This window comes from Aedes aegypti, chromosome 2, assembly GCF_002204515.2.
Source record: "Aedes aegypti strain LVP_AGWG chromosome 2, AaegL5.0 Primary Assembly, whole genome shotgun sequence".
In the NCBI taxonomy this organism is placed as follows: Eukaryota; Metazoa; Arthropoda; class Insecta; order Diptera; family Culicidae; genus Aedes; species Aedes aegypti.
In genome coordinates, this window is record NC_035108.1 from 387,471,280 (window position 1) to 387,497,108 (window position 25,829).

At 36.1% G+C, this 25,829-nt stretch overlaps 1 protein-coding gene across 11 annotated transcripts in view; it reads right to left on the reverse strand.

Annotated features, from left to right (window-relative positions):
• Positions 1–25,829, reverse strand: part of LOC5564541 (protein NDRG3) — a 162,987-nt gene that overhangs the window by 117,866 nt on the left and 19,292 nt on the right. For 2 of the 11 annotated variants that reach the window (XM_021846956.1, XM_021846945.1), the window contains exon 1: positions 20,325–21,194. The exons of 5 other annotated variants lie outside the window; for them this stretch is intronic. The gene's annotated coding sequence lies outside the window, so the exon portion shown is untranslated. Of the gene's footprint in view, positions 1–8,818; positions 9,126–20,324; positions 21,195–25,829 lie in introns of those variants that run through there. 4 more of the 11 variants (XM_021846948.1, XM_021846955.1, XM_001648840.2 and 1 more) reach the window with 4 other exon arrangements.

Genomic DNA, 25,829 nt, shown 5'->3' on the forward strand with positions numbered 1-25,829 from the left:
CAAGAAGGCTCTTCGTTATGCTGAACGATCCGGCCGGAAAACCTTTGTACAGATGTTTGTAGTGAAGTTAGTCGGCTGAACAAAATCCTTGCAATATCTACGGATTTCCAAGTGAACGAAATTCGCTTACCTAATAGTGACTTTACTTCTTCTTATGAAGAAGTTTCAGAATGTTCATTCAATACATATTCCCCGGATGTGTGGACAAAGCATGTCTACGGACGAAATAAGTATAGGTTAAGAGTCTGCGGCTCGCAGTATCGTAATTAAGGAATCGATTCAATGGGTACTTAAAAGATTTGCTCCTTTCAAATTTAGAAAATTAAACAGCTCTTCCTCTTCACCATTCAAAGAACGAGCATTTCATTCGAATACTGTCCAACACCACATCTTGCAGTGGATACACCAGCCATAATACAAATGGATTTATGGCTTATTTATTTGTTTAACTCAGTGTCAGCGAGAATGTCGTGTTTCCGTAAGCCATATTGTGCATCACTGCGCTGTACATGGGAAAGAGACAACGGCAACTATATTACATTGCACTACAATCTTAAGGTTCCCCACAGTAAAGCGATAAAGATTCACTACTCCAGTATCTGAAAACCTAGCCATAGCACAAGTCACTTTGTCAAATGATGAGCTTTATTTTTCCTCAAAGTTCAACTGTGTGTGACTCTGCCAACCGGGACAGTCTGCGGCCACGAGAAAGAGTCGTTAGTGAAATAAGCGAATAAAATTATGGATCAAGCCATTCTGTTGTTGGGTAGAGTAAAATGGGGCAAAACTTCGACCTTAGTTGTATAATAAATAAATCCAGACAAACTGTTTGGTCTTTGCTGACCAAACTTGTGTCATAATATTTAGTCATTTCTAATTATAACAGTTTTCGAAATAATTGTCTTGAACGAACTTGCCTCCGGTCTAGGAAGTGTTCTAAACTAGAGCGGGGCAAAAGTTCACTGACTGAAACACGAAATATCGATACTTTCATGGCAGCAATAACTTTTACCAGCCATGAAATGATATACACTTTATTTCAATCAAAATTTTTCCCAAAACAGGGTTACTTAAATGTACCCAAAAATGTTAGTTTTTCGAAAAGCTGAGTTATAACGTACAATTTCAATGCTCTCCTTTTACCCCACTCGAACTTTGGCCCCAATCTACCCGACTCAGTATAGGTTGTAGGTCATTTGCTGCAGTAGCAGTGCACATGCAAACAACAACGGCTCGGAAAGAAAAAGGGTAGGCATCAACCACGGAAAACAATTCGCCACTACTGCAGCAGCGGAGAGGCGCACCAAATGACGTAATGGTAATTTAATGTAAAATATATTCCGAACACGAACGGAAGTAGAAGTTGAGATCTTTGTCACATCGCATCGCGTTTGGGGTCGAAGTCGGTGAATGGACTCCCCGGTTCTTTGAGTCATGGTGGTTGCTTACAATCAGTTTATTGCGACCTCAAAGCGATGTGTCGCATATTATCATATGTGGGGCTATATGGACGAGTATAGTCATTCAAGTGCCAAGTAACAAAGTAAATAATTTCCTAGCGGGGCTGTGTAAACCGCCCCACTCTTCTGTTGTTTACCCATTGTGTCACTTGTCATATGCGCGTTATGTCTGACGGCTTTGGATGGAAGCGAAGTGCTAATATACATGTATGTATATAGTTTATGCGACGTGTTTTACCTTTGTGGTTTAACGTGAATTTAATGCTGGAGAAGTTCATTTCTTGAGCATGTCACTGTCAATCTAAGGGGATTGTACTTCGGTGAAAATGACGTACGTCATCACAATGCGTCGAAAATGCTATTGCAATAAGAATTTTCTGTGAGAAATCGATTATCAGCTACATTTTAAAGTGAGGCATACAAGGTCAACAGAGTTGACTCAGTTCAGTTTGAGTTCGACAAGCGGTAACAAGCTTCGACTTTGAATAGGCCGAATCAAAAGCTTTTATAGGAGCCTGACTATCTGAACAGAAGTAGGTATATAAATTTACTAATTATGCGCTGTTTAAGTGCTGATTGCACTGTCTACCAAGTAAGTAAAACTGATTCAGCCTTAGCTCACGAGAATATACACAAGCACCAGTCCTACCTTCACGAAGGGAGCCATCAGTGTTACATATTATGTATATTGTTTGATACACTTCATTCCAAATAACCAGACTTCCACTCTTCTCGTGTAGGGAATTGGTCGAAAAACTGTAGTGTAAATCCTTTTGATGTATGTTCCGTTTTAATCACGTTCCGATTTTGTCACGCTCCGATTTTGTCACGTTCCGATTTCGTCAACAAATTATTCAGTTTTAATCAACACACAAAATTTATTTTTTTATTCTGAGAATACAAACTAAATACTTATTTTGAAGCAATTTAAATGCTTTTCAATAGCTACAGAGTTCAATATTTGATATTATGTTAATGTTGAGCACCTACGATACATGGTAGGTGTCAAGTCATATACGATTCAAAAAGTTTTGACTTTTTGAGTTTTCAAACTTAGCATGGTCTGTTAGACAAGATTGACCCATTCTTCAGCAATCGAGAGTTGCTCTGACCACGTCCTAGCAACAACCGGAATTTGTGATTACACTGTAACCTCAATTTATGAACTAGATCGGGGGTGCGTAAATTGAGTTGGTGCGTAAATTGAATCAGTGCGTAAAAAGAGGGAGCTCAGTTTGTAGAACGAGGTTTTGCAGTTTGGAGTTTATTTGTGTGGAATTATTTTATATTATTTAGAGAAAATATGCTCTTTTGACATCATTAACATATTATTAGTACATTGGGTTCTTAATACTCCACAGGCCCCTAGCCATTCGTGTGAGTAAACAGTGTATTGTATTAATTTGTGTGGATGTTCTAGGTCCTCCAAGATATAAATCGGTCTTAGGATCTACAAGCGTAACCAATTATCAATAGATGCTTTTTTGATATGGCACAGGCCCTTATCTATATGTAGCAATTAAAGGAGTATTGTTATACTTTGTATCGATATAATAGGTCCTCCAAAGACTTAATTGAATATAGGCCTTTGAATCTACAAACGTGATCAATGATCTACAGGTAGTTTTTTTTTAATATGGCATAATCTCTTAACCATTCATTTAACTCATCGGAATATTTTATTGATTTATACGAATGGTTTTGGTCCTCAAAGGACTCCATTGAATATAGGCCTTGGGATCTACGGCCATAATAAGTGATTGGAAGATAGTTTTCAAATACTCCAAAGGCCCCTTACCATTCCTATGGGTAAACGGTGTATTGTATTAATTTGTGCGGATAAGATCTCTATCGAATATGGGCATTAGGATATACAAGCGTAACCAATCATGAATAGAAGTTCTTCAATATTGCAAAGGCCTCTTACTATCCATATTAGCAAACGAAGTGTTGTATTGAGTTGTGTCGATGTTTTTGTATTTCCAACGACTCCACGGTATATAGGCCTGAGTATCTACAAACGTAAGTAGTTGTACATTTGTGCTACTTATTTGTAATATTAAATCTAAACTCTTAAGGCTGAGTAGCCCGTCGTTCGATTTGGTTGCCATGTTGATTTTGCTGATTGCAATTTGAAAGTGATAAAACTCAGTCATCTTAAGTAGTAATATTGATTCATAAAAGTATCAATACTTGCGCTTACATACAGAAAGTATGCTGATACATTTTCACTGATTGAGACTGATTGGCCACAATCATCGATGCCCAGTACAAATTTCAATGACGGCCTACTTCGCCTTAATATAAGGAAATGGATCAATGTACGGATCTGTACTGATGTTCATGAATTTAGTTCGTAAAACAAGAGACGTCAATTAAATTTGCGTAAAAACAGACTTCGCTAATAGAGGTTTTGGTGAATTGAATTTAAAGGCGTCAGACATCGATTTTCGTCAACAATTTTCTCCAAACGTAGGCCGCCATCTTGGATTCCAAAATGGCGTCGGACATCGATTTTTGTCATCTTCTCGTCGTGCCCGTTCCTAAAATACCCATACTGCATGAGTTTCCAACGATTTTATCAATCCAGAGGTCACCATTTGGATTCCAAAATGGCGTCGGACATCGATTTTCGTCAACCCCACGTCGTGAACGTTCCTAAAATACTTATATTGAATGGGTTTCCAACGGTTTTCCCCAAACGGAAGTCAATCCATTACATAATTTCTCACATAATTGTCTAAACTCAATTTACGCACTGCGACGTAAATTGAGTTTACTTCTTAAAAAAAGTGACTTAAATTGGGGATGCGTAAAAAAAGACTTCGTAAATCGAGGTTTTAGAATAGTTGATTACGTGCTTAAGAGAGTTGCAGAGACCTCTCCTTTTCTTATATGACATGGCATCAAAGAATTTTCTATGTAAATTTGTTAGACCTATGAGCTGTCCATTGAACCGTAAGATAATTTCGGCGGTTTTTCGACCTCATCCCTCTATGGTATGATTTTTTTGTATGAAAATCAAAAATAATTTGTATGACATGTAAGATATCTCAAACCCCCCTACCCCCATAACCTTTTACGAGATTAATGGACGATCCCATATATGTTCAGTTCTTTTTTATAAGAGATGCACAAAAAGTTCTAATTTGGTGACGTTTGTTCTAGAGTGTACACAATTTTGTGTTTTTGATGAACTTCTACATATAAATAAAAATGGAATGGTGTTTGTATGTCACGAAATGGCCTAACGGGCTAAAAGATTAACATGATTATTTCACTGTTGCATTCATCACGTGTTCCGACGTGTTTGAGTAAAGGAAACGATCTGAAAAAATATCTGGAATAACTGGAAAAACAACTGAAAGCTAATCTGCCGTTTTGTATGGGAAATTGCATGCCATTTTTCAGCAGCCTACTTAATGGCAAAATGAAATTAGACGGGATCACTGGAATTTAATATTTTTTTAATCAACGAAAAATTAGAGCTTTAGGTTAGTTTATTGCCAGTCTATTCGTGATCTAACGTAAAGCTAAAAGACGATGGTGGCGCTGTTGTAGATTGGCGGTTAGTGCATCCCTGTCAAATTTGGTAGAACCAGCTTTAGAAGAAAGATCCCTACCATTATTTTACTGAAAAGATTTTGGTAATTCAAAGCACAGGAAACCGTAAATATTCATTTCAGTTTGCAAAACTTTCGCAACATAACTCCACACTTAATCGCCAATCGGATGTGAACAAAAAGGCAAACAATGTTTTTCGGCAAAAAAAGCTCTCAGTTAACAACTGCGGAAGTGATAAGAACACCAATATGAGCAGAAGGCTCTTTCTCATTTGAGATATAATGTCATAAAGAAGAAGAAGAATCAGAAGGATGAGGATGAAAAGTAGAAAAATATATTGTTTCTTGTTTAATATTTCTTGAAAAAAGAAATAATGATCAGCTTGACACTCTTCCTTGTAGTTAGTTTTACAATTATGACGAAACTTATGATGCAAAGGACATTTATGTGAATATCATTCTAATATTCTATGTTACATTTATTAAAATTCTCACCAAGAAAACTAGAACTATTGATGATTTATTACAAAATCATATTGATTGATAGGAGTAGGTATGCAATCAACTTTCAATATGGACCTAGAAGAATGAACAATCTAAATGCTCCTCACTGCTCCCAAACATCAATGCTGTGCATAAATATGATGATCATGTATATTATCCTGACAAAACATCAATTTTCTGTTCAAATTTGTAAAATATTTTGTCTAAGAAAATTATTCAGTTTTTGCCACGGTTCCGTTTTTGTCAACTGAAAATTGCCGATCGTGTTGATAAAAACGGAACATACCTGTACTTGGGTTTGAGGCACCAAGTATTACCAAAGGTTCGCCGGCATGACCAAAGGCCATGCAAGCTTTTTTAAATCTGAAATTAATGTGAGGTGTCCAGGAAAGTTTGGAATCTTTAATGATTCCGACTAAATCTGTTCAATCACATAAATCGCAAAGCAAAGAACACGTAAAGGTCACATTCCAACGCGGTTTCCTTTTTCCGTAAAAAAGACAATAAATATTTTATTCGTGTTTTTTGATAAACAATATTAGTGACACCAACTCTCGATTATCTGCATCAGGTCAAAAATACCATCAAAGCTAGATAGTCGTCAGCAAATTCTTGAGTTGGAAAACCACTATAATTGAGTTGCCTCAATAGCGTATCTGATACGAGATTTTACAAATGTGGAAATATAAGACTCCACCTTAAGACCATCTGCAAACTCTTAATTTCCGAATGGCAGCTTGACGCAATTTTGAAAAGAAATTCTTAAAAACCGTCATTTGATAAGTCCAATTAGTAATCAGCTCCACATTCAATTATTTTCGTGCCGACTGGAATACATATGATACATATAGCGATCGTAATCTTGATGTTGGCATTTCATTACAAACAAAACTTTAACAAATTCTATAGTTGAAGCCAGGAGCATTGCAATTCCAAAATTTGAATCCGTGATTTTAGACGATGATCTTAAACTCTTGATCCGCCTTAAAAACATGAGGAGTAGGCAATTTCAACGCACTCGCGATCCTGCTATGAAAATTATATGGCAGGATTTGCAGAAAGAAACGTTTTTCACAATTAGGAAACAAATTTTTTTGAAAATAAAATTTCTCAATTGGACCCTGGCTCTAAGCCCTTTTGGAAATTATCTAAAATTTTGAATAAACCTCAGAAGCCGATACCGGCATTGAAAGAGGAAAACAAATTATTACTAACTAATTGCGAAAAAGCTCAAAAACTTGCTATGCAGTTTGAAAGCGCGCAAAATTTTAATTTAGGACTTACTAGTCCAATTGAAAATAAAGTTACTCAGGACTTCGAAAATATTCTCAATCAAGAGAACGTTTTTGAAAATTCCTGGGAGACGGATTTGGATGAAGTGAGACTATTATTGAAAAAATCAAAAATATAAAAGCTCCTGGCGATGATGGAATTTTCTCCATCCTCATCAAGAAACTTCCAGAAAGCAGCTTATCATTCTTAGTTGATATATTTAACAAATGTTTTCAATCAGCATATTTCCCTGACAAATGGAAAACTGCTAAGGTTGTACCAATTTTATAACCAGAAAAAAATCCTGCAGAAGCTTCTAGCTATCTTACAATTAGTTTGCTTTCCTCCATCAGTAAACTTTTTGAGAAGGTCGTTTTGAGCAGAATGATGGTCCACATCAACAAAAATTCGTTTTTTGCCAATGAACAGTTCGGATTCCGCCATGGAAAATCTACCTCTCATCAACTTTTACGTGTAACAAATTTGATCCGCTCTTAATATTAAATCTTCAAATAGACATGTTGTCACGATGAGAGGGGTTCCAAAAAGTTGGGTAGGTGAAGTTAACTATCAAGCATTGATTCTAGACAGGAATTGAAGTTTAAAAAATCATATTGAGGGCATTTTAAGACAAAACGCACGATATTTGATTGGCATCAATCGAAAGTTATGTAACCATTTAACATCATCACGGTACTTCACACAACTCCCTGGGAAACCCCATTGAGAAGCAATCCACATTCGTGCACGTCCACAGTAAAAAAAACTCCCTCAATCACTCAATTAGCAGCTTTCATCTTTCGAAAAAACAGTTCAACAAATTAAATCAACTAGTTTCGATCCTCCTAGTTGTTGGATTCTCACGTGCTTTGCAACCACCCCTCTCATCTGCTAAAGAATTCAAATGGACATCAAAACACATCGAATGTTCAAGTCACGTTCCACGAACTGTCATGCCAAAGGGAAAACAAGCATAAAGGACACGACATGCGCGCCTGTAGTAGTGATGCCTGATAGCGTTCTGCTGCATGGGCTCACATCGAGAGCCTGTCATGCTAGAAATGTATCCTTTTTCCTCTTACGGAGAATTTTGTCGTATATGTATGTAACAGACACTTTTTACGTCAAACAAATTTGTACATCCAAAAGTGGCAAGTTTGACCTCCCGAATCGGAGAAACCACCGCCTCCCAAATGCAAAGGGAGGGAAATGGGGTGCCAAGGACTTGAAGTTCAACCCGTTTTTGGAGTAGTGCGGGGGTGGTATGCTTCTGCTGATGGAATGTGTGTGAGCTACCGTCAAACGGGTTAGCTTGCTACAACAGGGGAACTTGCAACACACCGATAGGATACAAAACTTATGTTTCTCAAGATGTTAAGTAGATTTTTCGCAATCGTTCGTTTCGATTTCTGACTTGTGGTATGTGAAGACAGGTTTAAGTGTAATTAAGGGTGTTGTTTCTCGTTTTGCGCTTTAGCAAATCTCACATATCTCAACCGACTGATTTCAATTAGCTTTGAACTTTTGAACTGTCGTCTACAGAGGTTTGAAGTAGAAAAGTGTCGCAAGGTACCCCGTTTGACGGTAGTCTACCGACTGCGACTGATTCTTATGTAACGCCTGCCTGCCATCGTGACTAAAGGTTTTTTCCGGTGGGGGGCTTGAAAAATCGAATCCCTAATAAAGGCCTATGGATATTAAATCGAATGTCGTTCTACTTTTGAACTGGAGCACAATTTGCAGCACAATCACTATTAGTGAGAGGGTGGAAAATTCGATTCAAGTTTATCGTAGGGGAGCAAAAACTGTACACCACTAAAGCGCAAAAACTCTGCTAATAGCGAAAATTACACAATACTGCACCAATTTCAACCAGGAAGCTAATCCTCCCGCGATGGCGAAGGTAATTCGCTCCTTGCTTATCTAGCACATGGCCCACAAGAGGCCCCGAGACACAGCAGAAGTAAAAATGGCACACCAGCTCACAAACTTTACAAAACTACTGATACGGATATTTACCTTGGGATCTAGAAGAAGTGCGGATTCGATTCGTTCTTATCGGAGTCCGGCTCGTGGAAGCTTTTGCACCCGTAAATTACACTTCAATCACAGGAAAACTTAGCACCGTTTTGTTCCTCGAAACACAGAACTTAACTTTACTGCACAGGAAACACCGAGACCGAGAAGTTCAACCTCTGAGGTTGTGTAACGATTACACAAGGCTTGCCAGCAGAGTCAGAGCGCCTACCGATTGGAATAAGGATACGAACTGCCCAACCTGTGGTGAGGGAAAAACTATCTGTGCTGGAATGGAATGACAGCTCCTGCTGAGTTGGTGGTCTGCCTGGTGAAAACTGCAAAGGCTGCTGCAGAATGTTCTCACTCACGGTTCACTCACACCACACCACAGTCAGCGGTGGAAGCATGCGGGAAAATTGCTCGGTGAGTGTGAGAAAATCGGTGCTCACTGTCGAGAATGAGAAAGAGCCTTGCTGGGAGGGTTGTGTTGTGAGCAAGGATGTGGTGGGCTCCTGTTCGAGTGAAAGCGTGTGACGTTTTGGGAAAACTTGGAATAGGGTGGGCTGTTTATTTAGCAGAAGCAGAGTTAGTCATTTCATGTTTATAGGCACGAATCGACTAAATAATGGTAGGGTCGGTGTTTCCTTAGAAGACAGTATCCTACCCGAGGAGGAACAACTTGCAATAATCAATGCATACCATATTTTAGTATCATACCTAAATTGGGTATTGTTCAGTTGTCAATATCACATTTTATGGTATTGGAAAAAAATTAATTATTATTATCTTTATTAACGAGTTTGCAGCCCGAGGCTGGCTCATCTCGACGAAAAAAAATGTTTAAAACAATTGAAAATACTTTATTTCGGTATTCGATAGCTATTGAGGAATGCTGGAGGTATTGAACTACTATTAAAAAAATGATTTTCATATTATAATATATTCATATTATGAAAATCCTTTATGTATTATTTAGGTATTACAAAACCTGATCTAATTATCAGTTTGGTGTTTGTAGAATATGCATGAGATATTATTTGAGGTATTTTACCTCTTATGCAGGGCTCAATCATACCGTTCTGCATCAATATCCGGACACTTAAGCAGCGTCAAATGATTGAACACTGTTTTCATCATGTTTCCTTCATCAATTTTTAAAGTTATGTAACGTTATGTAACACAAACTTTTATATCTGATATTTATTAAAACGATAAATTTTCCTATGAAATTTAAGATTCTTTCGTGAAAACTTTTAAGTGTTTTCACGAAAGAATCTTAAATTTCATAGGAAAAGAAAAGAATGTAGCATGTCTTGTCCTTAAATCCGGACACTTTTGAAACAAAAGCCGAACAGCTGTATATTAATGTGAAATATGCATAAAAAATAATCAAAAACTGGTGATATAAAGCAACTCCACTTTTAAACTATTCACGAATTTCACGAAAGTGTGGATCTGTGATCCTAATGCTTTCTTTTCAATAGTAAATCACATTTAGACTATGAGCAATGATTATCTGAATATACACTTTTTCTACTTTAAACGGTCAATTGCGATATTCTGAACAGTCAATGCACATTTTGTGAGAATTTAACAATTGTTCGATTAGTTTTGATATTTTGTGTTTCTCTTATACAAGTAACAATGGGACTGCGATTGAATGTCCGGGTTTTAATCCACAAGTGTGAAATTCCGGACAGTCTCCTTCCACCCTGTAAACCATTAATTTTCGCCAACCAACTGTAATAGCACTGACCTGTTGAGTTATGATTGGACGCTCAATTTTAAAGGAAACGCTTAATTGATTGTATTATTCAAACTGATTTTTATCCATGTTATTGTCAACTAAACACTATGGGTGCATTCGTTGACGTTCTTATACGAAACACTAGCACTGCGAAAAATTGACACGTACGTATAATAGATAATGACACGTTTATGCCATTATCCATTATTTGGCAATGACTACTAGATACAATTTATAGTAAAATGATTTATTATGTTTTAAGTATAATGTATGAATAAATTAAATATGATAATCATTAAATTTGGCTCAAATTAACGAATAATACTAAAGTGTCCGGATATTGGTGCTGTTCGGATCTTGATGCATCACGGTACCTCATACAGGTTGTAAGTATTGGAAATTATCTGGTAGGGTGCAGAGCTACTTGGGCAATTCCATGCTTCACTTCGGCATGGGTTTTTTTTTCGGACGAAGTGTCTGAAACTTTGCAATTTGAAGCATGTTGTGGTCAAAAATCCGTAGCTTAAAAAAACCCCACTGCCGAAGTGAATCAAAAGTGGTAAGAATAGGTTCCGGCTCCCTATGGAATACCTTTCTTTGAAATTCAGTAGTACCGTAATTTCGGGTGAAATTGATCATTTTTTACGGTTTTTCTTGTCTGTTTTCTATAACGTTGACAACGCCAAACAATTAAATGCAGAAAAACAAGTATGAAGGCGAGACTCATTGGCTCATGTAACGGAATTTTCTAACAAATGTCATTTTAGTGCTAAGAAATATCTCAAAAATAAAAAATCGAGGGATCTCATTCCGGGGTGAAATTGATCACTTGTCAATGCGATTATTGTTAGTTTTCAAAACATCTCTACATGATAAATTTGAGCTCCCTGAATCCGCCTGCAAAATTCTTAACAATACAATATTTACAGAAATAATGAATAGTTAAATTTCAAGAGTTATGCGGAAAACCAGAGTTGGGAAAAGTTCTGAGATTCACACTACAGTAGGCAAGCGTAGCGAATCACAGTCACCGGAGCCAGTGAAACTCACGCGTATCGCTGCTGTAGGCAAAATGCCTTGAAAATAGCAAAACACCCGTTGCTAAGGGCAACCCAAAACTACTGTAGAAAAATGTTCTGTTTTCCGTTGCATTTCTCGCATTTGCAGTCTTCAATGACACTCCACAAATAGAAAATTCATGTACCCAACATAGGCTACTTGATGAGATTCACAATTTTGAACTACTGTATTAGGAGAGCCACGTGATTTTCGCAAAAAAAAACTCAAGCCTACTACTATTACCATTCCCAGCACTGCGGAAAACGCCCAAATGTATGCAATTTCCTGATGAATTTCCTGATATCTAACAGAAAATCAATTATTTCACCCGAGTGAGCAAATTGGTACGAGTGTCAGTGATGAAATTTGATTTGGGGATTTATCTTAAACATCCTCACAACCTTCCAGGTTTATACCATTTTCCAGTCCTTGTTTAGAGCTAGAAGTTTATGGATGTTTGTCAATACTGCACCGTACATAATTTTGAAATTTTTCATTATTTTCATAAATATAACCATTCTTTAATTCAAAAAACTTCGCAACACACAATTTGGCAATAATTACAACAAACAACGTTCATTCACTGCAGGTTACTTTGATATTTTTGGTCCATTAGGAAGAAATAAAATCATGTGTCACGGTGATCAATTTCATCCTACTGATCAATTTAACACGAATTTACGGTACTTTTCGTCTGCTCGGGTATAGCCGCTCTAGTAGGTTTTTATGGCCGTTTGGCTATTAATCGTCGCAAAGAATTTTTTTTTATCTAAGTACCGTAATCCGGGGGCAAATTGATCACTTTTTCACAAATTTTTGACATAATTTCCTGTGGAATTCAAAAATTGTTGAATTTAGTTCGGTAAAATCAGTACTTCATTGATCTCAATCAGTTTAAGTAATCGATTTTTTATGAAATAAAATTTAACATTTCATAAAATTAGTTTTAATATCAAAAATTGAAAATAACACATTGGGGCGAAATTGATCACTATATAATAGAGCGTATATTTGAATGTAAAATTTCCCTATCTCCTAAATTTGGGTCTCCTGAATCTGAAAATGATGTCAAAATTCTTACAACTCGTGTATATAATCATTTTATTGCAAAATTAAATATTGTAAATCTGCATAATACGCCTAAATGTATGCAATTTCCCTTGAAATAAGCACTTTATTCAACAATCAACGGTTTTACGAGCAAAAAACTATTTTTGTAATGCTGCACGATTTCAAAAATGAGTTCAGCAGTTCACACTGAAGCTTACACAACATTTTTAACACTCAAAGTTAACATGCAGGCTTAGCACCAGCGGATTGTTTAGTACCGACATTTCCAACAGTATTGCTAACACCTTCAAAAACTGTGAATATTTCTATACAAAACTGACCTTAATAAAAATGAGACAGTTTAAAACCATCATTAGACATCTATAAATTAGAAAACATGCAATGTCTGTGATGGCAACGAAGTATTAGGCATCCTTAAAAGGAAAAGCTTTTTGGTACCGACCTGATCAAATTCACCCCAGTGATCAATTTGCCCCCGGATTACGGTACCATTGATTCACAGCTCGATTTTGTTCGAAAAATGATAGAAATAAATAGTATCGCTTAAGATTTGAGCTTCCTTGCAGCTATAGTAAATCTATTGTTCCTATAGTAGCTCTAGTAAGAGAAATTATTTTTTATTGAACAAAATAATTGATACAATCGAACGTGTTTTATCCATTCTTCAAAGGAAAAATATAGAAGTTTTGTAAAAACACGATTTTGATTAGTGTTTTGCCTATGCTGCACAATGGTTGGAAAAAAAATAACTTTGGCCAAAACTAATTTTAACTTTTTTTTTATAACAAATGCGATCAAACTTGGCTGAAAATACAAATTTTGTGGATATTTGACCGAGTTTGATTAAAATGTGTATGCAGAGTGGATAAAATATTTCAAATTAACTTTGTTTGAAAAATATCGTCAAAATTTGACATATATAAATATTAAATTATTCAAATAGCTCAAACTTAAAAATCAGCAAATTTCTGCAAAAAAAAATAAATTTAAAATTTTGTAAAAACCAAGGATGGTTTTTGATGAGCAATATTCAAAATTCGGCAATATAACGCGACAAGAGTTGTTTTTCATGTTCAAATTCATCAAATTTACTTAAGTTGAATGTTTTTTCGATACTCATGTTTAATAAAAATTGCGAAAGCTTATGGTTTCAGATAGTGCGTAGCTTTGGGGAAATACTACAATCCTGAGGTAAGAAATTTGTTCAGGCTCTGCCTTGGCCTTTTTTTAACGTTGGTGGCCCATCGGAGCCGCAAATGGAGTTCCTCCCAATGCAGTTATGGAGAATTCTATAGTAATACATGATAAATGCGAAACAACCTTTGCAACATAGATCTAACTCCTCTCTACCGGTTAAAAGGATAAGTCCACACAAATTATTCGATGTAAACCAGGGAAGCACAAGAGATGTTCCGATAAGCAATGGTTATTCCCCCTTTTAAACATGTTAGTCTATAGTTGATTTCATGAATTACGTTAGTCGCATGAATTGTTCTTCTGCAGGATCCTCATCAATCATACCATCCTGTGCATACCGCCATAATAATGCATTCCACGATAAATACTTAAATCCCCGTTGCTCGCAGGCTCAACTTCAACGGAACAAATCCACATACAAATAAGCACGACCAAATAACACAGTTCAGTTTCAAAAACACAAACACAGAACATATATGGTGCCGAGATATGTACAGAGCAGAATATGCGGGTATTGCGAATCAAATGCACTAATGAGTAATGTTATGGCGATGATAATGATGATTAGTAGACGAGCGATGATGATGATGATGACGGCGATGATGGGTTTGTTTCCATTTGGAGGAAAATCAATAATCGATTGCAAGAGGGTTAGATGCAAACGGCTGCTGGCAGGTAAGTTGCAGCAACATAACCAACGTCGAGGTCCCCCCCCCCCACTTATTGTTGTTATCGCGCTTAACGACTAGCAGCTACTAAAAAGTGATGGGGTTTTTCACTAGTGGTGGTGAGGTTAGGAGTTTCTATGTGAACGATCGAACCAGGAATTATGGCGCCATGGCGTGCGGTTCGTGTCAGACTGTTGGACTGGAAGAACGGCGACGACGACAGGATGCAAATTTTTTGGTGGTTCTTCGAGGGTCATTTTTCCTCGGTTTTGAATGATTGTCACTTCAGTGTGTTGTTGAATATGGATTTAAATACATCATATCAGCTTCAAAAAGCAATCCACACGTCCCAAATAGATTTGCACAATTTTTACAAAACCCTTTGAAAATTTTTACCAAATTCTGCAAGAAAGTCTCTGTCAGATCTACACACAAACGAATCACTCATAACAATCATAATTCTACGTAAGAACCCTTCAATAATCTGTGAGAGAACCTTCACAGAATATTACGAGAATCCAAGTAATAAACAAATAATCACGAGTCTACAAGAATCTGTACAATATTTTACAAAAAAAAAATAAGATTCTTAAAGCACAAGATCCTGAACAAAATTCTACACGATGCTGTACAAGATTCTTCAATAATCCGTAGAAAATTCTACAAGAATTAACTTAAAATTCTACAAGAATCTGTCCAATATACTACAAGATTCTGTCTCAGATTCTACAAGAATCTGTCTCAGATTCTACGAAAATCTGTCTGAGATTCTACGAGAATCTATCTCAGATTCTACGAGAATCTATCTCAGATTCTACGAGAATCTGTCTCAGATTCTACGAGAATTTGTCTCAGATTCTACGAGAACCTGTCTCAGATTCTACGAGAATCTGTCTCAGATTCTACGAGAATCTGTCTCAGATTCTACGAGAATCTGTCTCAGATTCTACGAGAATCTGTCTCAGATTCTACGAGAATCTGTCTCAGATTCTACGAGAATCTGTCTCAGATTCTACGAGAATCTGTATCAGATTCTACGAGAATCTGTCTCAGATTCTACGAGAATCTGTCTCAGATTCTACGAGAATCTGTCTCAGATTCTACGAGAATCTGTCCCAGATTCTACGAGAATCTGTCTCAGATTCTACGAGAATCTGTCTCAGATTCTACGAGAATCTGTCTCAGATTCTACGAGAATCTGTCTCAGATTCTACGAGAATCTGTCTCAGATTCTACGAGAATCTGTCTCAGATTCTACGAGAATCTGTCTCAGATTCTACGAGAATCTGTATCAGATTCTACGAGAATCTGTCTCACATTCTACGAGAATCTGTCTCAGATTCTACGAGAATCTGCCTCAGATTCTACGAGAATCTGTCTCAGATGCTACGAGAATCTGTCTCAGATTCTACAAGAATATGTCTCAGATTCTACAAGAATCTGTCTCAGATTCTACAAGAATATGTCTCAGATTCTACATGAATATGTTTCAGATTCTACAAGAATGTGTCAAAGATTCTACAAAAATCTGTCCCAGATTCTATAAGAATCTGCCAAAGATTCTACAAGAATCTGTCTCAGATTCTACAAGATTCTGTCTCAGATTCTACAAAAAGCTGTCTCAGATTCTACAAGAATCTGTCTCAGATTCCACAAGAATCTGTCTCAGATTCCACAAATATCTGTCTCAGAATCTACAAGAAACTGTCTCAGATTCTACAAGAATCTGTCAAAGATTCTACGAAAATCTGTCCCAGATTTTACGAAAATCTATACCAGATTCTACAAGAATCTGTCTCAGATTCTACAAGAATCTGTCTCAGATTCTACAAGAATCTTTCTAAGATTCTATAAAAATCTGTCTCAGTTTCTATGAGAATCTGTCTCAGATTCTACAAAAATCTGTCTCTGATTCTACAAGAATCTGTCAAAGATTCTACAAAAATCTATCCCAGATTCTATCAGAATTTGTCGAAGATTCTACAAGAATCTGTTCAAGATACTACAAGAATCTGTCCAAGATTCTTCAAGATTCTGTCCTAGATTCCTATAGAATCTGTCCAATAGTCTTCGAGAATCTTATCCAGAACCAGTTCAAGTTTTCTTTCAAGAATCTACTCAAGATATGATCAAAATTTGCCCATGAAACTGATGTGACTGCCCATGTTTCATGATTCCTCGAAAATATATCCTAAATTTTGAAAGAATTTGTTCAGTATCATGCAAAAATTTGTCAAAAATGCTGCAAAAAATATTGTCGAAGATTCTGCATAATGATCTGTCCAAGAATCTACTAGAAAACTTTCCGATTCTCTGCCATTATCTGTTTGAAATTCTGCCAGAATCTGCCAGAAAAATTGCGGTCCTTTCTACGTTTATTCGAGATTCTTAAGGAATCTGTCTGATCTTGCAAAAATCTGTCCAATAGGGTGTGGATTTTTTTTTTCAAAGTTCTCAAAACTGAAAATTTGTGTGCTGTCCTGAATTTTAATCACATCAAAAAAGAAGTTCGAAGTTTGAGCCAAAATATTAATACATAAAAATGGCGTTGAAATATACAACCTTCAGATAAGTGTACATAACTTTGTTATTTTTTAACCAATTTTGAAAGTTTAAGAACACAAAATATGTCTAAATTTTAAAAATACTATAAGTTGGAAGAAGCTTTCATCATTTTGTTTCTTATTAACCTAAAAAAAAATAATTTTAGTTTTTCCATAACTTCATAACTAATCCCAAATTTTTCACATGCTGTTGAAGAATGTTTAGTTGTTTCAATACTGTGTAAACAACACATTTTATTTATTCAACAAAAACTACCGTAATTTCGGGTGAAATTGATCATTTTTCACGGTTCTTCTAGTCTGTTTTCTATAATGTTAACAATGCCAAACAACTAAATGCAGGAAAACAAGTACGAAGGTGGGTGAAATTGATCACTTGTCAATACCATTATTGTTAGTTTCCAAAACAATTCTATATGATAAATTTGAGCTCCCTGAATCCGAATATGCTTGTAAAATTCTTAACAATGCAATATTTATATAAATAACGAATAGTTAAATTTCAAGAATAACGCGGAAATTGCCTAAATGTATGCAATTTCCTAAGGAATTCAATGATGTCTAACAGAAATTCAATTATTTCAACCATATGAGCCAATTGGTACGAGTTTTGGTGATGAAATCTGGTTTGGGGATATATCTCAAGCATCCTCACAAACTTTCAGGTTTATACCATGTTCAAATCCTTGCTTATTAATAGAAGTTCATAGGTGTTTGTCAATACTGCACCGTGCATGATTTTGAAATTTTACGTTATTTTCATAGTAATAAACATTCTTTAACGCAAAAAACTTCACAAAACACAATTCGTCAATAGTTACGACAAGCAACGTTCATTTATTGCAACTAACATTGATATTTGTGCTCCATTACGAATAAATAGAATCGTGTGATACGATGATCAATTTCACCCTACTGATCAATTACACCCGATTTTACGGTACTCAGAAACAAGATTTTTTTAGTGTAAAAGTTCAAATTTCTATGGATTTTCATGTGATTTATTGGAAATTACACATTTTCTATTTAACATAAGTTTATAAAAAAAACACTACTAATTGAACTTTAACATTTCACTTTTGCAAAAAAAAAAAATACTACTGAAGTTCATTAAGCATCTATTAGTATATTGCACTTTTAATAATGCAAATATCTTTCAAAATTTCCAAAAAATATTATAATGGATAAAATTCTGGTTTTAAACATGATTACAAAGAATTTCAGCCTTTGGTTTAAAGTTCAATCAGCAAGAAATTCAGAAATTTCATATTTTTCGTGTCAAATCCATGTTTTTGAGAAGTTTTTGTTCAATAACTAAGCCAAAACGGGTTTAAACTATATTCGTACTTGACACTTTTACAAACAACCAAACAATATTTAAAGCCATGTAAAAATATTCGAAATCGACTAAGTAGTCATGAATTTATGGTCAAACAGTGGAGATTTTTTAGTTGAATAAGGAAAATACTGCTTAAAACTAAGACTAGTTTTGATTTTAGAAATTGTTTATGTTATATAAACTTTTCATTAATTTGATTCTAAAATTCTATAGTTCTTAAATTGTTTGGAAAATAACAAAGTTAAAAAGGCTTCATTACAGGTAAATTTAAATTTTCAAGTTGCTTGCGCCACCTCTTAATCCTATTATTTTTGGCTCAAACTTATGTGATTAAAATTCAGAAGACCAAACGAAGACGAAATTATAAAAACATATCTCTCAAATTCTTAAAGAGATTCTGTAAAAATCTGGTAAAGAATTTCTGCAAGAATCTTACCAATATAGAATCTTTCCAAGATTCTGCTGGAATCTTTCCAAGATTCTGCTGGAATCTTTCCAAAATTCTGCTGGAATCTTTCCAAGATTCTGCTAGAATCTTTCCAATGTTCTGCTAGAATATTTTCAAGATTCTGCTGGAATCTTTCCAAGATTCTGCTGGATTCTTTCCAAAATTCTGCTGGATTCTTTCCAAGATTCTGCTGGAATCTTTCCAAGATTCTGCTGGAATCTTTCCAAGATTGTGCTGGAATCTTTCCAAGATTCTGCAGGAATCTTTCCAAGATTCTGCTGGAATCTTTTCAAGATTCTGCTGGATTCTTTCCAAGATTCTGCTGGAATCTTTCCGAAATTCTGCTGGAATCTTTCCAAGATTCTGCTGGAATCTTTCCAAGATTCTGCTGGAATCTTTCCAAGATTCTGCTTGAATCTTTCCAAGATTCTGCTTGAATTTTTACAAGATTCTGCTGGAATCTTTCCCAGATTCTGCTTGAATCTTTCCAAGATTCTGCTTGAATTTTTACAAGATTCTGCTAAAATCTTTCCAAGATTCTGCATATTCTAATTAATATATCATTTTTTGACCTTTAATTAGCAAAATCCACTAATTCCTGACAATACACTTGGTATTGCGACTCAAGAAATCATGTAACATGACGCACACCCAACAACACAAAGTGGAACTTATTATCTATCGTCAGTGTCACCTCTCTGCAGCAAACACAATCGTGATAAGACGTTTATCGACCACCACTGACTGCAACGAGGCTTACATTTTGCGCCAAACCTGTTCCATACCAATAATCGAACCCCAACCGCAACAGTTTGAAAATGTGTGTCGCAGAAATCTGTGTGGGTCTTCATTAGCACCGATAGTGTCAATTAACATCCCAGTGACAAATGTGGGATTCCGATGAAGATAATGTTTCATCTTGCGTTGCAAATTTATTGTTTAAATGTTCAACAGCACTCTGAAGTGACGCTCAATCAGTTGGAATCGATGATTTTCCAGTGTCAAAATATGGTGAAATAGATGTTCACTTAAACCTAGTTTGAAGTCTACGATGAATGATTGCTACAAATGAATATTGTACTGACTGCACAGTACTACGTAGAGTAGAGTTAGCAGCAGGTTCTAATTAGTTGGTACGTGTGACTGGAAGGGGAAGGCGGGTTCGCAGTTAGTTATTTATTACGCAGAATTTCTATCACTCGCTAGACAAACGCTCACGCTAAGTTGTTAATCGCAGCATAAAAATATTAGATGGATCACATTGTTAAACAACTATTGGACTATTAGCTAATCGTTGGCTTATCGTAAGACGCACTAATCACCGTAAATAGGGTAAAGTAGAAGTTGGGAGGAAATATAGTGTGTACTAAAGAAAAAGACAATGAATTCAAAGATAATTCCAAAGACACATACCTTCGATTTGTTTACTGTTTTCCGATAAGAATAGATCAACTATTAGTACACAACCCAAACGGGGTTCGAACTGTCACTGCACTTGTCGGTCGGTGTCTGATATCGAAAAAAATTACACAACTTTTGCTCTTCGATTACCCCTTGGACACTTCTCAACACACAATTAAATATAGCGTATCCACACGTTAGGCTACTACACAGCAGCGGATCTTGAGGCCACACAAGCTCACACTCACCGCGTTCTTCAATTTCCGAGAGAATCGAAGAAATCACCCCACTTTTCGGGTTAATGCTTTATATTTCTCGAAACAACTTCGCCTCTACACTTGGCTGGCTCGCCTTAGAAACACACCTTTCCTTCGGTAGGCCCTTTCTTCGATCAATAATTTCCCCAATATTCTAGTCACACTTTTCACGTTTTACAAAGCCGAGGCTTACTTTTTTCCCACTAGCAACAAACTTTCCAACCCACTTGGGGGAATAGAAAAAAAACTAGCCACCACGAGACTTGAAAGCGAAACTACAAAACTACACAACAGGGGGGCCCTCCGTACAGAGCTATCGGAGAGAACAACTGCGCACACACATCCACTGGATAATTCTGCCAATATTGCAACAAGACGGACTTGGCGATCGTCGTAAGTACACGCTCCGATTTCCTTGACTTTTCTCTGTTACGACCGTCAATTGAGGAGAAAAACGTGACTGTAGTCTGGGCTTGTTCTCGTCAACTTCGAACCAGAACCACTGGCGAATATACACGACAGAGCTCTTCCAAAAAACTGGAAACAACACGGAGACAAACGTAGAATACGACTATTCCTGAACTCGGTTCCTAGCACTCTGACTGAGGTGCAACTTCGAACAGGCGACAGAAGTCCTCTTTTCTGCGGTTTAGGCTGGTTGCTTCTGGTGTGGAATAACGATAGCCGTGCACGCTGCGTCCAAAGGGAGTTATTATGGAAACTTCATGAACCTCAGATTTTCTTTTACATGACGGCGGAATTGATAATCATCAACCGTTACCGTGTCTATTTGCTGTATCAATAGAATTCAAATTATCAGAATACGCGCTCCACTAAAACTCTGAATTTGGTGTTGCAAAGTTTTGATGATAAATTATTAGAATGAGACAAAAGATAGGGAGCCGCATTTTGAGTCGAGGATGGATTACCAACTGGTGAGCTCGTTTCATGCTCATGATAACATATTTATAATGTAATTTTCAAACAAACTATGAATAGTTCGTCTCTACACGTGTTCACGTAAACCTTTATTCCTGTTTATGTCCCGTATTTTTATATACATATGCTTTTTTCCCAGCTCTACTATAATAATCTTTTACTAATTCAATGTTTTGACTGTAGGCGTACTTTTTTTTAATCTTCTACCAATATCTTCTCACCGCGAGGCAAAAATGCAAAACTAACCTTACATAAGCGTCATATTTTTCCTCCTTATCGCATCACCGCCCAAAGGTAATTCCCAGATCTCTTTTCTCTCCCACTATTAAACACCATAATAAGATTTTCCCTGAAAACTTGCACAGGATTCTCGTAAAATCTTGTAAAGTATTACCAATACTACAGGATTCATGGACAATCTTGAGCAAAATTTCAGAACAAGTTTCACACATGATCCAATGCTGGGTTTTCATATAATGCCAGGTAAAATTTAAAAAATTGGTAAAATTTTCACAATCTGAAATTTTGGTTTTGAGGATGTACAGTGGGAAAAATTTTGATTTGTAAAACATTTAAGCTTTCTTGTTATAATAAGCATCCATTGAGTACGTCACTTAAAATTTATTAGTTTTTATAAAAAAAAAATGCTGAACGTTTCCGAAAAAATATACAAGGTACGTCTTTTTCTTCTTCTTCTTCTTCTTCTTCTTGGCATTACGTCTTCACGGGAACAGAACCTGCTTCTCAAATTAGTGTTCTTATGAGCACTTCTACAGTTATTAACTGAGAACTTTCTTTGCCAAAGTTTCTATTTTTGCATTCGTATATCGTGTGGAAGTACGAAGATACTCTATGCCCAGAGAAGTCAAGCAAATTTTCATTACGAAAAGTGCCTGGACTGATCGGGAATCGAACCAAGACACCTGCATGGCTTTGCTTTGTAGCGGCGGACTCTAACCACTCGGCTAAGGCAGGCCATGAAGAGAACAAGGTACATGAAGTTGTATAATCGAGATTTTAGCACTGTGTACCATGGACATTGTTTTCAATTTCTTAGAATCCTGCAATTTTCAGGTTTTTATTAGCTCGTTTTTGAATGACCTATCAAGACCAACCTTCTATGAAATAAAATTTGAAGTACATAAGAGTTGCCCAATAATCCTCATTGAACAAAGCGTGCGGGCACATCATCGTAGTGGTGCTTCAAGTTGGTATTAGTAGAGCAACCTATCCACATCCATTCGATATCGGAACAAAAAAATATGGGACGTGAAGTCGTCAGCTGGTGAGAGAGGCTAAATAATGCACGCGAGTCAAGTCGCCATTCAGAATCGGGAGAAGTGAAAACATACCAGTAAACTATAGGGTCACCCCTTGGCAGTGTGTTTGTGAGAGGGCAGGTGCCCCACAACAGCGTGACAGAGCTGTCAGCTGCTGTCTGCGCGATCGATGACAGTTCTGTCATTGTGGGGGGGAGGGGGTGATGCTGAACGATGTGGTGAGAACAGTTGCTACAGCGGTGACCAAGAGATGGCGTGTGGTGTATTTTCAATGGTGAGTATGATTCGAGCGGTTTCAGGTGGCGATGGTGAGAAACTACGTGTTTCAGTTGCAGGCGCTTTTGTCTGTGGTGAGTTGAGTGTTGAATTCATTAGCTTTAATCTCTTTGTTATATACTTGCTGCGCTTCTTTCCAATTGGTTTTAAAAGAAAAAATATTTTTAACTTAATGTATTTTTCTGGTACTATAACCAACTATCTTAATATGCAGATTATACAGTATGGCCCATAAATAAAAATGCGAAAATCGTCATCTCATGTTTTATGGTAGTTTTTACATAGAAAATGTTAATGAAACATAAATATTATTCATTGCTTGTATTGTTTCATACGTTTAGAATCGGTTTTTCACTTTGGGCATGATTTTTATCAGTTGCTTTCACCATACCAGAGAGGAATTGGAAGCATACCTTCAAATTTTATCATGCGGACGTCGATGGCGTGAGATTCTTCACATGCCTTTTCTCCAGCATACGCCCATATCAAATAATAGAATTGGTTTATACCTGGGTAATTGGAGACTTAAACATATTTTCGAAAAAAACGGCTCATTTTGGAGAGCTTTGATTGAACCTTCATATAAGTGTGATAAGTGGCTTCGTTTTGCTCAAAATCTATGAGCAAGTATTGACATAAGTTGTCTCTAACCGATGGAACAAATTTCATCCTCAAAAATCTGTTATAGGCCTCCGAATTTATTTTTTATTAAACTTTAACAAAAAAGGCAAATAATACCTATAAGACACAAATGCCCTCAAAACTATGACCCTGGCAAAATATTTTTTTGTGATCTTGCGAAACACGTTATCTAAGAACTCCTCCATCCACTATCACCCAAACAAACTAAAATTTTCAACTATAAAGTGTGATTTTTGAAGGTGGAAAGTTTACCACCAGAGTATACGACAATCAGACGCTGTTTCTAGCTTTGGGGGAACAAAACCTTTGAACATATTTGCTTTATTACATTATTTAGGACAGTAAGGAAAATATGACAAAAATTGTCCTGGATAGCGAAGTTGTGTCAGAATATACTACAGTAATCAGAAATTACATTCACTATCAAAAACAATGAAAATAACGCTTATGGATGCTATATTCATGTTCAAACAATTTTCGCATTTTTTATGGGCCATACTGTACACTACATAAATGACACGATTTTGTCAGTTCTTCTTCTAAGAACAAGCAATTTTTCTAAGTTTTTATTTCTCCCTTTTAAGCATATTCATGATAACTTTAACGTTATTAACAGAGATTTGTAGACAATTCTTTTGTTAAACGGTAAAAACTAAAATTTCCCCGCAAAAATGGCCGGCAAATCGGGCCAGTACTGTATTTATATAATGGTGAATCGAAATACGCACAGGCTATAAATCTGAACAACTCATGCTTAAAGTAGGTGTTTTGTATAGAACGGACGAATTTTGATTATATTATTAAGTATTAAGGATTTCAAGTCAAACACAGTCCAGATTTCATAACTTTCACCATTAATTGATAGTAAATAAAGTTTGTACAATATTATATAAATATTCAATTAAAATTTTATACACTCTTTGGAATGCGTATTACATATAGACGGTTTGACGGAATAGAAGCTTATGTTTCGCTCCAATTGTCCTTTGAAATTTGACTTAATATTTTTTTTCGTTCGAATGAATGTAGCCAGTCGTACTAATATCAAACTTGAAAACTAGCCAAGGGAGATCGCAAATTAAAGGATCCTCAATAATCAATCACTTAATGTGTCCATTACGCCCTTATGATGAATAGGTGGAGGGATTTTTCGAATGTTTATTTATTCTACAGTCAAACCTCCATGAGTCGATATCTTAAGGGGGCATCGAATTATGGAAATATCGACTCTTGGAACATAAATACTTTGAAAAGCTACTCGAAGTTACCAGCATAGTAACTGTGTATTTTTGTGTTAAGAAGATATCAAGTCATGGAACATCGATTGATGTAAGTTTCACAGTACTTCATGTCACAAAAAATCATATAACAAATGAAACATTGTATCTTCTAAATAAAACCATTATAGTCACATGTTCCAGTAAGATTGGTATTTGCAAACTTCTGTTCCTAAAATTGTGGTTTGCATTGATTGCACATTACTAATGTCGTAAAAATTCAGCCGAATGATTTCGGTTCAGTGCGAAAACGAACAGAAACAAACTCCGCTAGCACTAAGCCAATCTGACTATTAAAGCATAAACGACGAGAAAGAGAATGAGTGCACCACACTCACACATTCAGTATCAACCACTGTTGGTGTCATTTCAATATTCAATTTCACTTTAGGCACTGACATTGAGAATTGAATATAAAAAATGCAATGAATTTAATATTATTGGTGTAGGAAAACGTCAATGTAATGCCTCTTGTTGATTAATCATGAATGTCTTTTAGGAAAAATGAAAACAATTTGGAATTCGCGGAAGTTTTTGTGGGATATTTTGATGAAAATGATTTTTTTTCACAAGCGAAATTTAATTTGCTGCCTCGGAATTAATTTCAAACAATCCAATGTGTAATTTGTTTTTCACCTCCAGCAAACCAATCAAAAAAGAAACAATACCCAAACCCTCGCCAAAACATTATGTTGTATACCTAAGATCAATAAACGGCGGAATAAATTATAATAATTCAACGCAATGCTGAACCAAACGACAATTCGGTTACATGTCGAAGTGTCGCATGTTTCATCCCTGTTGCAAGATACCACGTTTGACGGTACTCAGAACTGAAATGGCAAT